The 18,143-nt window shown below is 43.9% G+C and overlaps 1 protein-coding gene across 3 annotated transcripts in view; it reads right to left on the bottom strand.

Annotated features, from left to right (window-relative positions):
• The window catches only part of TBL1XR1 (TBL1X/Y related 1), a 163,159-nt gene that overhangs the window by 72,608 nt on the left and 72,408 nt on the right, over positions 1-18,143 (bottom strand). For all 3 annotated transcript variants that reach the window (XM_080657599.1, XM_080657602.1, XM_080657600.1), the window contains exon 2: positions 519-593. The gene's annotated coding sequence lies outside the window, so the exon portion shown is untranslated. The remainder of the gene's footprint in view (positions 1-518; positions 594-18,143) is intronic.

The following is an 18,143-nucleotide window of genomic DNA, read 5'->3' as shown; positions in this document are numbered from 1 at the left end:
CAGGGTGTTCCAAAAAATATATACACAACTCTGAGTAATTATAAAGGCAGTGTTTACTAAAATACATTTCATTTTCAAGTACTTTTTGGGGACCCCCTGTATCAGGATAAATGCAATATGCAAAAACAGGCTATTAGATGACAGAAAGAAACACAAGTTATTACTGCCACTATAACTTAAGTTTACCATGGAAATTCTATTCCCAAAATATCTACTTGTTAAAATACAGTATTATCACAACAAAATAATACTTTTCATCCTGATAACCATAACCAAGAGGTTATAAAACCTACAGATAATGGAAATCTTCAAAGTAAAGGTTTCCCTTTTTATTTATATTAAGTAATCAAAAATATTATAAGTGCCTTAAATTGCATATTAAAAACATTTCTTTAGTTTGGGAACACATGCATATTTTGTGAGATGTGAGAAACTTTCCTTCATAGATTGTTAAAAATAAGTGAATACTAAAAAGAGCATTAAAATACTCTAACATTCAGAGTGGGAACAATTCTTACCATTGGCAGTGCATTGATGTGGGGATGTACAACTGAATAGCCGGTACCACCAATCACAAGTTGCTGTTGCTGATGCTGAGAAAAAGGAAAGTAAAATATTCAGTGTGCCCTAAAACAAAGTCAGTTTAAAAGATTCCTCATGCCAAATTCTACATGTAGGAAATACTCTTCATGACTTCAAGGTCTCTACCAGTGACTATCTTTCTCCCCCTAAACAATTGTAATAAAAAACAATAGCATCAACTTCTGAATGCATAACAAACGGCAGGGAGTGAATCGGTGTAACATTCCTAAAAGACTGGCACAATGAACAAATAAGACTCAAGGGATGAATCTGCACAAACCGACCCACATTCAGCTCAATTCATGCAAATATTATTGTAAAAGGGCCCAATATAGTATGCTAATAATCTACAATGAGCCATAAAGAATGGTACCAAACTTATATTCCATATATTGCTTAATAATAAAGAGAAATACATGATTGGTTTTGAAACAATTTCTATCATAACTTATTAAACTTTCATCTCTTCAGAGTTTACGTTTTGTAGAGTTTCCAAGACTTCTCAATTGCTGAATCCCAGCACATTATCTTCCATGAACACTTTTTGTAAAAACATGTGGTTTTTCACACGCCCGGTCAGTGGTGACTCTCAGGAGAGACACTGACCAGTGCAGGTTCTAGAGCAAAGCAGTTTCCTGTGAGAGCACAAGCTGATGACACAGAAAGCAATGTAGGAGCTTTACCTCATACACCTAACAGGTAAATTAAGTCAAGAAACACCAAAAAGATAATGCAGCAAATACACTGAATAACTCAGAATTTAATCCCTTGAAGTTTGTTCCCCTCAGATTTTATCTGTAATGAACTGGAACTCTCATTTGTGCTGATTAACAGCTCCATGGCCATACTAAAACCTAAGTGCTACTATATAACATAAGTCATAAGGAAATCTACAAACTAAGAATTACAGATGATTATATCAACATATAGTATCCCACCAGCCTCTGGTGTTTCAAGAGAGAAATGAGCCCAAGGCTTTTTGGTATAAGACACTTGTGAGCTAGTTGGCAGATCCTTTCTACACCTATTGATGAAACGTTCTATGGATATTATAATTGAGTCCAAACAATAATTAGATCACAGCTAGGCTCTGTTTACCTCAGGGTTATTTGTTATGAACATTAATTATTTTACTACTAGAGGCCCGGTGCACAAAATTCGTGCACTGGCTGGGGGGTGAGGGGTGTCCCTCAGCCCAGCCTGCACCCTCTCCAATCTGGGACCCCTCAGGGGATGTCTGACTGCCGGTTTAGGCCCTATGGGATCGGGCCTAAATGGGCAGTCGGATATCCCTCTCACAATCCAGGACTGCTGGCTCCCAACCGCTCGCCTGCCTACCTGCCTGATTGCCCCTAATTGCTTCTACCTGCCAGCCTGATCACCCCCTAACCACTCCCCTGCCAGCCTGATTGTTGCCTAACTGCTTCCCTGCCAACCCGATCAACCCCCACTGCCCTCCCCTCCTGGCCCGATCGCCCCCAACTGCCCCCCACTGCCCTCCCCTGCTGGCCTGGTCGCCCCTAACTGCCCTCCCCTGTTGGCCATCTTGTGACCACATGGGGACAGCCATCTTGTGTGAGGGCGTGACAATCAATTTGCATACTAACCTCTTTATTATATAGGATGAATTTTTCATGAATTTTTGAGCTGTAAGCCATATAGGGTGACTTGTTATCCCAAAATCGGCTGAGTACCCTTATCAGAAAAGACGTTTGGGCATACATTCATTCTATCCTATCCTATATAATAAAGAGATAATATGCAAATTAACTCTCACACCCTCACAAATGGCTGCCTATGACCAGGCTGGCAGGGGGGTTAGAGAGGGACAACCAAACAACTGAACAAACAGGCTGCGTGGGGCGACCAGTCCGGCAGCAGTGTTAGTGAGGGATGACCAAATGATTTGTCTTTACTACTGGGACATGTACACACACAACACACAAACACACACATCTACCTTTGTAAAATACTAATTAGATCATTCCAGCTATTAGTCTTTTTCTTCCTCTTCCTGGATCTCTTCTCTTTTCTGTTATTAGTGAGTCTCTCCTCACTCTCATATATCTCGAATCTCAGTTTCTCTAATTATCCTTTCTCTACCCTTGTTTTCTTCATTCACTCATTCATTTAACTTTACCTATTAGACTATTGTCCTTAAGGGAAAAGTCACAATAGTGACTTATTAAATATTTAAGTCTAGGATTTGAAGTTTGTATTACTCTGTGGGAAATAGTGTGTCAATAGGTCTGCCCATTTGCACAAACATACAACCTGAAAAAGTAAGGAATTTCTAAAAAACATAAATGTATGCAGGGCTCTATTTTAGGTTCTATATTAGATATTTTCCTAGTCGACTCATTTACCTATGATCCAGGCAATTGTGCTGTCCATTTATAAAAGCACACCACACAATTCTTCATCTTATAAGATAAACATCTAAATTTTAAGATATAATTATGCATTTTACAAAAATCTAAGGTGTATTTAAGGTAACCTGACAGAATGTATATTAAAACTATCTGCTCTAAAGTCATTCAAGTTGTCCAAAAAACAAAATGTGTATCCTTTATCTGCCTTTTTAATCTCACTTGCTGAACCTCCTCTACTCTCACCATTATCAGATTGACCTCTCTCTCTGTTCTCTGCACTCTGGCTGCCATGACATTGCTCATTCCTTCGCCAGAAATGTGCTTATCTTTGGTTCTGCCCCTGTACACCATTTTCTGGAGAAAGAAATCTGCACCTCTCTTACCACAACTTTGTAGTGCCTTATTATGTCATTAAACATTCCCTTATCAGACGTCTGGAGACCAGAGATTGATCGCTCATCTTGTTGACCCACCACAGAACTAAGAATAGTGCCCTGAACAGACATAGTTCTTAAGATATATGTATGGATTCATTGTAAGTAATGCTATAACATCTATATGTGTAGAAATAAGTACATACATTACACACACACACACACACACACACACACACGTACTAGAGGCCTGGTGCACAAAATTCGTGCAGTGGGGGGGTGGGGGTGGTCCCTCAGCCCGGCCTGCACCCTCTCCAATCCGGGACCCCTCAGGGAATGTCTGACTACCCCTGCGGGATGGGACCTAAACTGGCAGTCGGACATCCCTCTCGCAACCCGGGACCACTGGCTTCTAACCGCTCACCTGCCTGCCTGATCGCCCCTAACTGCCTCTGCTTGCCAGCCTGATTGCCCCCTAACTGGTCCCCTGCCAGCCTGGTTGCCCCCTAACTGGTCCTCTGCTGGCCGGTTCGCCCCCTAACTGCAACCCTGCCAGCCTGGCCGCCCCCTAACTGCCCCCCTGCCAGGCTGGCTGCCCCCTAACTGCCCCCTGCTGGCCTGGCTGTCCCCTAACTGCTCACCTACTGGCCTGGCCATCCCATAACTGCTCCACTGCTGGCTTGGTCACCTCCTAACTGCTCCCCTGCTGGCCTGATTGCCCCTAACGGCCTCTGCCTCTGCCACCGTGGCTTTATCTGGAAGGAAGTTGGACATCTGGAAGATGTCCAGTTGACCCGGTCTAATTAGCATATTACCCTTTTATTAGTATAGATATATATCCTATAAAGAGGGAATATGCTAATTGACCCTCATGCTATCGCAAAGGTGGCGCTGCCCACAGCCAATAAGGAGGGAATATTCTAATTGACTGCCCTGCCCTCAAAGATGGCGGCACCAATAAGGAGGGAATATGCTAATTGACTGCCATGCCCTTAAAGATGGTGGCACCCACAGCCACAAGATAGCGGCGCCCAGTCCCCTCAGCCCTGCTGGGGCGGCAGGCGCGCAGCAAGGCTGGGCCCGACCCCAGGCAGGCCTGGCTGCTCCACACGCCTGCCTCCGGAGTCCCCCAGTCCCCTCAGCTCCCCAGCCGCCCAGGGCCGGTCCAAGGCGCAGATAACCAGGGCCAGCTGAGGCTTGCGCTGCCGGCAGTGGCAGCAGCAGAGGTGTGATGGGGCGTCGTCTATCCCTGATCACCAGGTCGCCTCCCACCCCTGAGGGCTCCCGAACTGTGAGAGGGGGCAGGCCAGGCTGAGGGATGCTCCCTCCAGTGCATGAATTTTCATGCACCGGGTCTCTAGTGTATATAAAAAAGCTTAGCAACCAGAACAGCAAAATGACCGGGACGACCGGTCACTATAACACACACTACGGGGGCCAACCGGCCCGATCTGGGCCCAGATCACACACCCCCAACCGCCCGCAGCCCCTTTCCTCGGATGGCCCCGCTCCCAACCAGCCCCCCAACCTCCCGCGTCTCCCTCCACCATTTCCCCCCCCCCATTGGGGCGGGCCGGCCAGACCCCACCTGTGCACGAATTCGTGCACCAAGCCTCTAGTTGAAAATAAAACATAGTAGAGGCTGAACTATAGCAAACAAATTATATTGGTTAGGAAGAACTACTCAACTTTTTGTTTGTTGTAAAAATGCTTAGGAAAGCCTGGCTATACCAATACTTCTAGGAAGTAACCAAAAAAGGCTAACCTTCTGCCATTAAAAAGAAAAAACAAAACCACAAACAAATTCATGGGCACATAATCACATAAAATCAGCATAAAACAACTATTTTGTTCTACATACACTACACCTATTTGCTTTACTTTTTGTACTGAAATTCATTTTTGTAGGCTTTGATTTTACTTCTAAGCAAAAAGCTTTGCTTTCAGAATCTATATTTCAGAACATTTTACCTAAAATAAAAGATATTAATTTTGGAAAGGCTTTCAAATAAACACTGCTGACTCAGCAGACATCTTTCAAAATCTTCCACCTACATATAATTATGAGTTTTTAATATGCAAAACTTTTATAAAATAGTTCAACAGTATATTTTGATTGATCTTTAAAAATACTACTGTAAAGACTTTAGAAGTAAATTTATTTGACTTGTAGATCTCTTTGAAAAGCTAACGGATTACAGGTCCTTTTCCTAAGAAAAGGTACAAATTGCGACATAATCTAATCTAGAACCTAGTGGCCAGTAACAAATTCAAGAAAGTGTACTTGATATCCTTAAGAAATAAAAGGTACCAATGAATTATATAAATTGGGGACATCATCCCAAGAATTAAGAGAAAAAATTAATGATCTTGTCATAATTAATGTGCTTAGAAAGTTTCTTATTAAATGAACTTTGGGGCAAAAGAAAAAAGTCACATAACAAGTCCAAATTAAATTGCTTAGCACAAAATTGCTTAATACAATAAACAAATAGTGATTACCTTCAACTGAAACAACTAAGAGAAGGATATATTTGTATTTTGAAATTTCAACTAAATCTTCTCAATTCCACTGATCCATTTAACAAAAGACTTAATTGCCTTCTTTAACTGGGCAATCTCTAGTATCATACTAAGCATTCATTAAAGCCTCTAAAACATTATAGAATGTGCTCTCCTCATCCCATTCTCATACACACACCTACACAATATTCTAGACAGTCAGTGGAAAGGGGGAAGGAGTTGTAATAGAAGGGATATCTTAAAGAAACTGATGCAGAGATCAGATCAGATTCAAAGGCCAAACACAAACAAGTTCAACATTGGCTATGATTTTCACTTTCATTTAAGTGACTTAGGGAAAATGGATTCAAGAGTTGTATATTATGATCCCAATTTTCTAATCTATATATATAAAAAGCCAGCGACCAGAACGTATTAACGACTGAACCACAGGTTGCTATGACACCTACTGTGGCCAGAGAACCGCCCGATCAGGGATGAGGCCCCTCCCCCCAGCCAGCCCTGCCCCTGATCGGACTCTCCCACCCCGATCAAGGGCAGGGCAACCAGCAAACCACCCCACAGCACATCCCCCTGGCCACCCGACCCAGATCAGCCTTCAGCCCCTCCCCCCGCCCCTGATCGCCCCCCACCTCTTTTGGAGGTGGGGCCGGCCTGCCCACAGCTGCTCCTCATGGCTGGCCCCAAACCCCCCGCCCAATCAAGGGTGGGGCTCGCCAGCCCATTGCCCACGGCCCCTCCCCACAGCCGGCCCAGGCCCAATCGGGCACTGATCAGGACCAGGCCCGCCAGCCAACCTCCCGCTGTCTCTTCCTCCTGACAGGCCTGGCCCTGATCCGCCCCAATTGGGGCCAGGCTGGCCGGATTCCACCTGTGCATGCATTCATGCATTGGACCTCTCGTAGGGTATAAGAGCACAAATCCATATAAAAAACAATTTTAACATACATTTTAAAAATAAATGAAATCAACATGCATTGATGTCTAATCATACAATTACTTCAGCTGAGTTAGTTTCTTTTTTTTAAATATATTTTATTGATTTTTTACAGAGAGGAAGGGAGAGGACAGAGAGTTAGAAACATCAATGAGAGAGAAACATCGATCAGCTGCCTCCTGCACACTCCCTACCAGGTATGTGCCCGCAACCAAGGTACACGCCCTTGACCGGAATCAAACCCGGGACCCTGAGTCCGCAGGCCAAAGCTCTATCCACTGAGCCAAACCAGTTAGGGCAGTTTCATTGGTAGCATCACCTGTAGTTGGATTTTATATTAGACTAGAGGCCTGGTGCATGAAATTCATGTTGGGGGGCGGGGGGAAGGGAGGTCCCCTCAGCTCAGCCTGCACCCTCTCCAATCCGGGACCCCTTGGGGGATCGGGCCTAAACCAGCAGTCGGACATCCCTCTCACAATCCTGGACCGCTGGCTCCTAATCACTCAATTGCCTGCCTTGCCTGGTCACCCCTTACTAACCCCCCCCCACTTGCCGGCCTGGTTGCCCCCAACTGTCTCCCTCTGCCGGCCTGGTTGCCCCACTCAGCCTGCTGTTCAGTCCCTCACTAACCCCCTGCTGGCCTGTAGGCAGCCATCTTGTGAGGGCGTGAGGGTCAATTTGCATATTACTTCTTTATTATATAGGATTTATACAAAAAAATGTGCAAGAATAACACAAAAAAGTACTAGTACTCCAAAATTTTCCTGTCAGGGAGTTAGCAACACAATGAAAGACAATAAAACCACAAATTCTCTTATACTAAAACACAAAGTTTTTAAAATTAAAGTTTAGTTTGGGCAGTTTCAAGTATTATTAAAAATTAAATTGATTTTTTCAGTACTAACATTTACCAATCAAAAGTTTTTAGTTCACTAACTTTCAATAATAGATAACCAAGCACGAGAAAAGGCTTAGATTCACATTTTAGGTGTGATATTAGACAGTGATGTAAAAATGTTTGACTAAACACACACTGTTAATTACTTTTTAAAAAAAGTGGCACATCAACAATGTGTAACTGTAACTAATTTCTTTTTCTCGTTCAAAAAACTAATTTCTTTTTCTCATTACTAAATTAATGTTGCGACATAATTTATTAGAGGCCCGGTGCATGAAATTCATGCATCGGGAGCCATCGGGGGATGTCTGATGCAGGGAGCGGGCTAAGCCGGCAGTCGGACTTCCTTAGTGCTGCCATGGAGGCAGGAGAGGCTCCTACCACTGCGGCTGCACTTGCCAGCTCTAAGCCCAGCTCAGGGCTCAGAGCCTGAACTGTGCAGCCACACAGCTTGGATTTCACTCGCAACCAAGACTAAAGTTACTGACCTCTCTGTGCCTCAGTTCTTTCATCTGTAAAATAAATTGTTATATGAGAGCTGAATTTAAAGTGCTGAACATTGCCTGGCACAGGATTCTAATGCAATCATTTTAAAATAATACACTGAAGTGAAAAGGAGCCCTTTCCTGTGAGAAGACACAGTCCCCTACCAGGGCAATGGCTTGGTGGACAGAGGGTGGCCTGCATGTTAGCACCACTTGTCTCTGGCTGTGCACTTCTGTACAAGACACAAACTGCCCATTAATATTCTGCTGGGCTGTGTGCTATGACTATAGTGTCCAGTCTTTGTCTTTTGTGAGTTTACATAATAGCATAACTATTCAAAGGAAAGATTAATCACTGATACTACTTTTAAACTAAAACATATTTGGCCCAGCTATGGTGGCTCAGTGGACTGAGTGTCATCCCATGGACCAAGAGGTCCTGGGTTCGATTCCCAGTCAGGGCACATTACTGGGTTGTGGGCTTGATCCCTAGTAGGGGTGTTCAGGAGGCAGCCAATCAATGAGTCTCTCCCATTGATGTTTCTCTCTCTCTCCCCCTCTCCCTTCCTCTCTGAAATCAATAAAAAAAATAAAAACTATTTGGAGTGTGCCCAAACATGGCAGTGTAACCACACCGTAACAATTAACACACCTGACCTCTCACTGAAGCAAAGCCTGTCAATTACACTGAAAAACTGTCTACTAAAAACTTCAATACTTCTCTGCCATCTTCAACTTTCACTTTGTATCAGAAAAGGATAAGCTTAACATTTTTTTAAACACTAAGCACATGTCAGCAGATGATTAATAAAATGAAAATTATCATTCAGAAGTATTTAGGACACAAAGAGAAAAAAACATATTTACATTAAAGTAGGTGTTGGGTTCAGAATTTTAAATGTTATTATTTTTATCCACTAGTGAAAGATTAAAACAAGACACTCTTATGTGTCTTTTTTATAAATTTTTTTTAAACATATTTTATTGATTTTTTTACAGAAAGGAAGGGAGAGGGATAGAGAGTTAGAAACATCGATGAGAGAGAAACATCGATCAGCTGCCTCCTGCACACGCCCTACTGGGGACATGCCCGCAACCAAGGTACATGCCCTTGACCGGAATCGAACCTGGGACCTTTCAGTCCGCAGGCCGACGCTCTATCCACTGAGCCAAACCGGTTTCAGCTCTTATGTGTCTTTAAAAAGAGTATTTATTTACAGATTTTAACATGAAAAAAACTAAAAACTGGTTGCTTTGACTTCATATTTTTAAAACTGGTATAATTTAGAGTCTATTAGTTTATAATAGACTCTAAATTATACCAGTTTTAAAAATATGGGTGGGCAAACTTTTTGACTCGAGGGCCACAATGGGTTCTTAAACTGGACCAGAGGGCCGGAACAAAAGCATGGATGGAGTGTTTGTGTGAACTAATATAAATTCAAAGTAAAGGAGCGGAGGGGAGAGCAAGAGAACCCTCCGCTCTTTCGGCTCCGCGGGCCGGATAGAACAGCCAAATGGGCCGGATCCGGCCCGCGGGCTGTAGTTTGCCCACGGCTGATTTAGACAGTACCAACAAATGCTTTACCTGCAGTAAGTCCAAACAAATTTCTCATTTAACTACCATGTTTAAAGTGGCTATCAGAAATACATATTCTTTTAAGAAATCAGGGATAGCCTATCTTTTAACATAATTCATTCTAAGTATACAAGAAAATATATGACATATATTCATAATTATTTTTAAAAATGTCAAATTCTCACTTGATGTTGGTCTGCCAAATTGTTGTTGTTTTTTTAATATATATATATATATGTATATATATATATATATATAGATATATTTTATTGATTTCAGAGAGGAAGGGAGAGGGAGATATAGAAACATCAATGATGAGAGAAAATAATTGATCAGTTGCCTCCTACATGCCCTCTCCTACTGAGGATCAAACCTGCAGCCTGGGCATGTGCCCTGATCAGGAATCGAACCACAACCTCCTGGTTCATAGATCGATGCTCAACCACTGAGCCACACCGGTTGGGCTGCCAAATTGTTTTCAATTTAGCTTTTTCACCAAATTTAAAATGAAATATTTAAACCAGCAAATACAAGCTGTGTGGTCTGCCCGATTCACTCAGGACACACAAACACAGGGGGGCAGAGGCTCATGCTCGCACCCCCATCCCTGTTTCAGGGGTCATGAAAAGAAAGAAGACAACCTTTCTTAAGTAATGATTTACTTCAATACCAAACACTACTCTTCTCTGTGCCCACCACCCAAATTATAATAAAACACTGATTGAGCCCAGATGAACACAACTGCTCCATCCCACTTTTCAGCCATTGCTTATGCAATGATCTAGGAGTTGGCAAACTATGGCCAGAATGTATTTTTGGTTTTGCAGGCCATATGGTCTCTGTTGCAGGTACTCAACTCTGCTATTATGGTGCAAAGCAGCCAGAAACAATACATAAATGAATGTGTATTACTGTTTCCAATAAAACTTTATTCACAAACATACTCAAAAGGCAATACTTTTTTGGTCATGAAGTAATTCCCAAGACCACCCAATCTTCTACAGATCCGGGGGAAACTTTTAGGTTAAATGAGGTAAAGACATATATAGATATATATATAAGATATATATATATATATTTTTTAAAGTAACAGACCAAGGTTAAAAAAAAAAAAAGTATTCAAGCATTCTCTACTAAAACTATATAACCATTCTATGGGAAGAAAATTACTCTTATGTGGCACTCTGTAACAATGAGGTTTGATCAAAAAAAGAGCATTAAAACTTCAATATTTTTCTGCCATCTTCAGACACTTAAAAGAGAGTGGAGCCCTGGCCGGTTTGGCTTGGTGTTCAGAGCATTGGCCTGGGGACCAAAGGGTCCCGGGTTCGATTCCAGTCAAGGGCACATGCCTGGGTTGCAGGCTCGATCCCCAGTGGGGGGCATGCAGGAGGCAGCCAATCAATGATTCTCTCTCATCATTGATGTTTCTATCTCTCTACCTCTCCCTCCCTCGCTGAATCAATAAAAATATATTTTTAAAAAATAGACAGTGGAAATAAACTGAAAAGAACAAAGGATTTCTACCCTCTCTGATTAAAAAGTCAGCTCTTTCATGCCATACCTATATAACCACGAGGAAGCCCTCAGTGTCCTCCTCTCTGCAGAGATGGCATATTAGATGGCTCGACAACATGAATACAGAGTTCGGTTATTTTTAAAAAAAACCTATGATGTAAAAATAAGAGAGCACCTACCCTATGAAATCCCTAAAGATGTTTTCTCACAGAATACTAAGAAATATCGGCTAATTATAAACACTTATATGGCTTAAAAGGGAACGAGAGTGTAAAGAATAGTCTAATATTAAAAAATAACAGAAATGCCCTAGCCAGTTTGGCTCAGTGGATAGAGCGTCAGCCTGAAGACTGAAGGGTCCCTGGTTTGATTCTGATCAAGGACATATGCATGGGTTGTGGGCTCAGTCCCCAGGAAAGCGTATGCAAGAGGTAGTCGATCAATGATTCTCTCTCATCATTGATGTATCTCTCTCTCTCTCCCTCTAATTAATGAAAACATATTTTAAAAAAATTATGTTCTAAGCAAAAAACTATTTATGACTTACCATAAAATGATAAAAATAGCAATGGGAAGTATTTAAAAAAAGAAAAAAACAAAACAAAACAAAAAAAGACAACCAACAATGACAGAGAATAATGAAGGCATAGAATAGCATGGTACTGGGTGACCAGAGCAAAAGAAGTAACAAAAACTGTTGGCCATAAATTTTGCCAGTACCTGCCAATGTTCACCAAATAGTGGGTGAAAAGAAATGACAGTTATTATGCAAGTTTTAAACTAAGAGAAAATGTGCTTATCTTTTAGCTTTCTGATATGATTAATGACCACTGGACATCAAAAATCAATTCTATAATGTAAACTAAAGTGTTTAACTGCAAAAGATGTTTTCACATTTTCTAACAATCCTAAATCATAATGTAACTCACAGATAAATCTGGGAATGAACAAGTGAATTGTGTATTGGTAATTAGCTTTTAAAACAAACTCATAAACCTATAGACAAAATTACAGATAAAACAAAATCTTAATTTCCTTATCTTTTCTAAGTTCTCTAATATCAAAACAACCAAAGAATCCACCCACAACGAAAGACCTGCCTGCTACAAATGAACTCTCTCCATTAGCTATGCATTAATTATTCAAGAAAACACCAACCTAGGAGAAAGCCAGATTCTTCTTCAGGAGGCCAAGAAGCAATGTAATCTAAAGCCTGCTTTTATCTCAAAACCAAGTTAACATAGTAGGGTTTTTCTTTTTTCTTTAACTGACTGTAGTATTTATCCTGCAACGAACAGAACTGTGAGAAGAAAAGAGATAGAAGAGGAAGGTAGAAAAAAAGGGGAAAACGTTTTATTAACCTATTAAACACTGTTAATATTACAAGTTAGCTCTTTACCAACAGTAGAACAAAATTTACTAAAATCCTATATAATAAAAGAGTAATATGCAAATTAACCATCACTCCACTACACCCACAAGCCACGCCCACCAGCCAATCAGGAGCAAATATGCAAATAAACCCAACCAAGATGGCTACGGCCACAGAGAGCAGGAGGGAGGCTTGGGTTTCCCCATCAATGGAGGAAGCCAAGCTTTCCACCTGCCGTTGCGGCCTAGGCCTCCACTCAAGGCTACAAAGTTTCAATGATAGAAGATACATAAACCCAAAGAAAAATGGTGGCAGCCACAGAGCTGGAAAGAGAAAGAGGCTAGGGTTGCCCCCGGTGATGGAGGAAACCAAGCTTTCCGCACACCCTGGCCGGCCCAGGCCTCTGCTTAAGGCTACAAAGTTTCAATTATAGAAGATACATAAATCCCCCCAAAAATGGATGCCGCCACGGAGCAAGCAGAAGGCTTGGCTCCGCTCCAGGCTATAAAGTTTCAATTGTAGAAGATAAATATACCCCAGATACCAGGGCCTCCGCTTGGGTCACCAGGGGGCATGACCAGCCTGCAAACCACCGCAGGCCCCTCACCCAGGCCGCCCCACACCCCAAGGGAACCCCCACCCTGATCCGGGACACCCTTCAGGGCAAACCAGCTGGCCACCACCCGTGCACCAGGCCTCTATCCTATCTAATAAAAGAGTAATATGCAGATTGACCATCACTCCAACACACAAGATGGCTGCCCCCATGTGGTCAAAGATCCTGCCCCCATGTAGACACAAGATGGCCACCACAAGATGGCCTGCAGGGGAGGGCTGTTGGGAAGGACCAGGCCTGCAAGGGAGGGCAGTTGTGGGCGATGAGGCCAGCAGTTGAGGGCAGTTAGGGGTGATCAAGCCGGCAGAGGAGGGAAGTTGGGGGTGACCAGGCCTGCAGGGGAGAGCAGTTGGGGGATACCAGGCCTGCAGGCGAGGGCAGTTGGGGGATACCAGGCCTGCAGGCGAGGGCAGTTGGGGGATACCAGGCCTGCAGGGGAGGGCAGTTAGGGGCAAACAGGCTGGCAGGGGAGCAGTTAAGGCATCAATCAGGCTGGCAGGCAAGTGGTTAGGGGTTGATCAGGCTGGCAGGCAGAAGCAGTTAGGGGCAATCAGGAAGGCAGGCAGGCGAGCAGTTGGGAGCCAGCAGTCCTGGATTGTGAGAGGGATGTCCGACTGCCCATTTAGGCCCACCCGGGATTGGGCCTAAAAAGGGCAGTTGGAAATCCCTCGAGGGGGTCCCAGATTGGAGAGGGTGCAGGCTGGGCTGAGGACCCCCCTCTCCCCCATGCATGAATTTCGTGCACCAGGCCTCTAGTATATCTATAATAATAAAAGGGTAATATGTTAGTCTTGACGTCCTTCCTTCCGAACAAAGCTGAAGCGGCAGGTGGGGGCTGAGGCAGAGGGCAGCCGCCTCAGGCACTTGCACTTCGTGCATCGAGCCGACCCCTGCCTTCCCAGAGTTTAAATTCCAGGAGAATTTAGAGATAGGCTGCACATAGTTGGTGACAACTGCTATTAAAAAAAGTAAAAGTCTGAGGTGGGGGAGGGGACTCCGGAATGGAGGGGGAAGGAGTTTGTGCCTCCAGGCTGCAGCAGTTAAGTAGAATGCTCAGAACTGGTTTGTATTTCAACAGGAGAGGTGGCAAGATATCAGGAAGCTATTGCATATTCTCTGTTCGGTATGTATGCAGGCAGTCATTGATGCAGATGTGCCTTATCTTGAGGTTATCACTTAAGTGTTAGTACCTAGAACATCCACATTCACAAAATAGGTCATTTATGTTTCAATTACTCCAATTTTTTCTCTGAAAGATCTATTCTTGCCTATATCCTATATGTTATAAAGTTGTAATTCCTAGGACAGATATTAGTCATTATAAATGACAGGTTTAGCACTGTAGTATTATGGAGGCCATCAGAAAAATTATCAAATGCAAAGGAGAAGATAAGCTAAATAAGAGAAACTTTCATAATTGTTGCTCAGAGCTGTTCAAAGTACTTTTCATACACGCATTCTTACAATATTAACATAAAAAAGATTTGAACTTTTTCAAGACACATGATACTGGAAAACAGAAAAATACCACTGAAATGAAATGTCTGGTCACTTAGAAGTCCTACTACAGTTTAGACAACAGACTCAATGTTTAAATATCCAACAAATGCTTACACACTGTGCCTTGTACTACATACATCTGTTTACCTACCATTACTACCTTAAAATACCTACTTTGGTAAAAATAAAAAAAACACAAATGTGGATACAGACCAACACTTCTTCAAATGCTTAAGAACCTCTGGTCTAGCCGAAACCGGTTTGGCTCAGTGGATAGAGCGTCGGGCTGCGGACTGAAGGGTCCCGGGTTCGATTCCGGTCAAGGGCATGTACCTTGGTTGCGGGCACATCCCCAGTAGGGGGTGTGCAGGAGGCAGCTGATCAATGTTTCTCTCTCATCGATGTTTCTAGCTCTCTATCCCTCTCCCTTCCTCTCTGTAAAATATCAATAAAATATATTTAAAAAAAAAAAGAACCTCTGGTCTTGTCTGTTTTTCCCCATTCTGTTTCATATTCTTTAGTACAGGAAAAAAAGTGAAACTCGTTTGTGAAAACCCACAAAGCTAGAACTATAAAGACTGGCTGAATTTTTTTTCAATGCCTTCAATTGTAAACACCTGGAAAAAAATTAATAGTATCTTTATAATTTACTAGAGGCCCGGTGCACGAAATTCGTCCACGGGGGGGGGGGGGGAGTGTCCCTCAGCCCAGCCTGCACCCTCTCCAATCTGGGACCCCTTGAGGGATGTCCGACTGCCCGTTTAAATGGGCAGTCGGACACCCCTCTCACAATCCAGGACAGCTGGCTCCCAACTGCTCGCCTGCCTGCCTTCCTGATTGCCCCTAACTGCTTCTGCCTGCCAGCCTGATCACCCCCTAACCACTCCCCTGCCAGCCTGATTGATGCCTAACTGCTCCCCTGCCAGCCTGTTTAACCCTAACCCCTAACTGCCCTCCCCTACAGGCCTGGTCACCCCCAACTACTCTCCTCTGCAGGCCTGGGTCCCCCCCAACTGCCCTTCTCTGCAGGCCCAGTCACCCCCAACTTCCCTCCTCTGCTGGCCTGGTTTTATTTATCTTCTACACCCTTTGTAGCCTAACTGCCCTCCCCTGCAGGCTAGATCACCCCCAACTGCCCTCCCTTGTAGGCCTGGTTCCTCCCAACTGCCCTCACCTGCTGGTCTGATCCCCACAACTGCCCTCCCTTGCAGGCCTGGTCCTTCCCAACTGCCCTCCCCTGCTGACCATCTTGTGGTGGCCATCTTGGGTCCACATGGGGGCAGGATCTTTGACCACATGGGGGCAGCCATCTTGTGTGTTGGAGTGATGGTCAATCTGCATATTACTCTTTTATTAGATAGGATAGAGGTCTGGTGCACTGGTGGTGGCCAGCTGGTTTGCCCTGAAGGGTGTCCCGGATCAGGGTGGGGGTTCCCTTGGGGTGTGGGGCGGCCTGGGTGAGGGGCCTGCGGTGGTTTGCAGGCTGGCCATGCCCCCCGGTGACCCAAGCGGAGGCCCTGGTATCTGGGGTTTATTTATCTTCTACAATTGAAACTTTGTAGCCTGGAGCGGAGCCAAGCCTTCTGCTCGCTCCGTGGTGGCAGTCATTTCTGTTGCAATTTATTTATCTTCTATAATTGAAACTTTGTAGCCTTAAGCGGAGGCCAAGGCAGGCCAGGGCTGCAGAAGCTTGGCTTCCTCCATCGCCGCGGGCAACCCTAGCCTCCTGCTCTCTCTAGCTCCGTGGCTGCTGCCATTTTTGTTGGGATTTATTTATCTTCTATAATTGAAACTTTGTAGCCTGGAGTGCAGGCCTGGGCCGGCCAGGGTGTGCGGAAAGCTTGGCTTCCTCCATCGCTGGGGAAACCCAAGCCTACCTCCTGCTCTCTCTGTGACTGCAGCCATCTTGGTTGGGTTAATTTGCATACTCACTCCTGAATGGATGGTGGGCATGGCTTGTGGGTGTAGTGGAGTGATGGTTAATTTGCATATTGCTCTTTTATTAGATAGGATACCTCCTATCATATCTAAAACATAATTCTGGACTCCAGTGAGCACTAAATGAGATTGACAGAGGGGGGAATTTGTGAAGGTAGGGGAGTTGAAACAAAATCTTACCTCTTCTTTATAAGAGGGGAAATAGTCCAGAAAATATCTTTCCCACAAAGAGGATGAAAATTTGTTGGCCTCTAAAGCTCAAGTTCTGGCTAATCAATCAGATGAAAATAACTACTACTTTGATGAGTCAGACTCAACTAGGAGGAACTCACAAAAATCTAAGTAGGTCACACCTGTAACCTGTTTACTCAGAAGGATATAGGACAGAAAGGCTATCAGGGTAGTTAGTATCAGGCCAGACAGGTCAGCACAACATGCAACACAGGAGTCTTTGTACACCTCCCTCCTACCACCACAGGATAACTCAGGTACAAGGAGGCAATAACTCACCGAAGGGTGCAGAAGCCACACTGGCTTAGAAACCCCAAGCTCCACAGTGAAAGTAATATCTATATATTTAAAAGCCTAAGCAACCAGCCGACCATTCTACTGTCCGACTGGTAGCTATGATGCACACTAGCCACCAGGGAGCAGACGCTCAATGCAGGAGCTGCCGAGCTGCAGTGACTTGGCAGCTATGATTCTCAGTTGACACACCTGGAACCAGAGAGGAGGGAGCCTGATTCCAGGGTACGTTAACCGAGAACCGCCCTCTCGCAATCCGGGACCCCTCAGGGGATGTCAGAGAGCCACTTTTGGCTCAATCCCCACAGACCAGGCTGAGGGACCCCACGGGTGCACAAATCTGTGCACCGGGTCTCTAGTCATCTTATAAGAGTCTCACAGGCATAGCTTCCAGGGGCCCAACCCAACAAGGGACACGCACAGTCATAAGAATGAAACAAACCTTCCCATCAGGTATTTACTCCCACTCAGATGCAGTTCACAAGTTAAGGACCATATGCCAAGCCCCACGTTGGCTGGTAACATTGCTGACATTCTACCTTTAGCTGCTTCAAATGAAACAGCTAAATATTAAACCAAGCCTTTGTTTCCAAAAGAGTTTTCTTAGGAGTCTGATGAACCCTTTCCTCAAAACACACCTGGGTCTTCATCTTACTCTGTCTCTAGGATGCCAGGGTCTTGGGCCTATAACTTTGGCTTCTATGGGACTGGTTCATCTCCTATAAGCAATGACTGGATTATAACCTCTGATATCCCTTGAAGCCTTTTAAAAAATAAAAACTAGGCTCACAAATATCTCCTGACTTCTGAGAAATAAGGTAACACTGGCATAAAACCAAACTAACAAACTAAATATCTTTTTTTTATTGATTTTTACAGAGAGGAAAGGAGAGGGAGAGAGAGTTAGAAACATCGATGAGAGAG

The sequence above is a fragment of the Plecotus auritus genome, assembly GCF_963455305.1.
Source record: "Plecotus auritus genome assembly, chromosome: 2".
In the NCBI taxonomy this organism is placed as follows: Eukaryota; Metazoa; Chordata; class Mammalia; order Chiroptera; family Vespertilionidae; genus Plecotus; species Plecotus auritus.
This window is presented reverse-complemented; position numbering and strand designations above follow the sequence as displayed.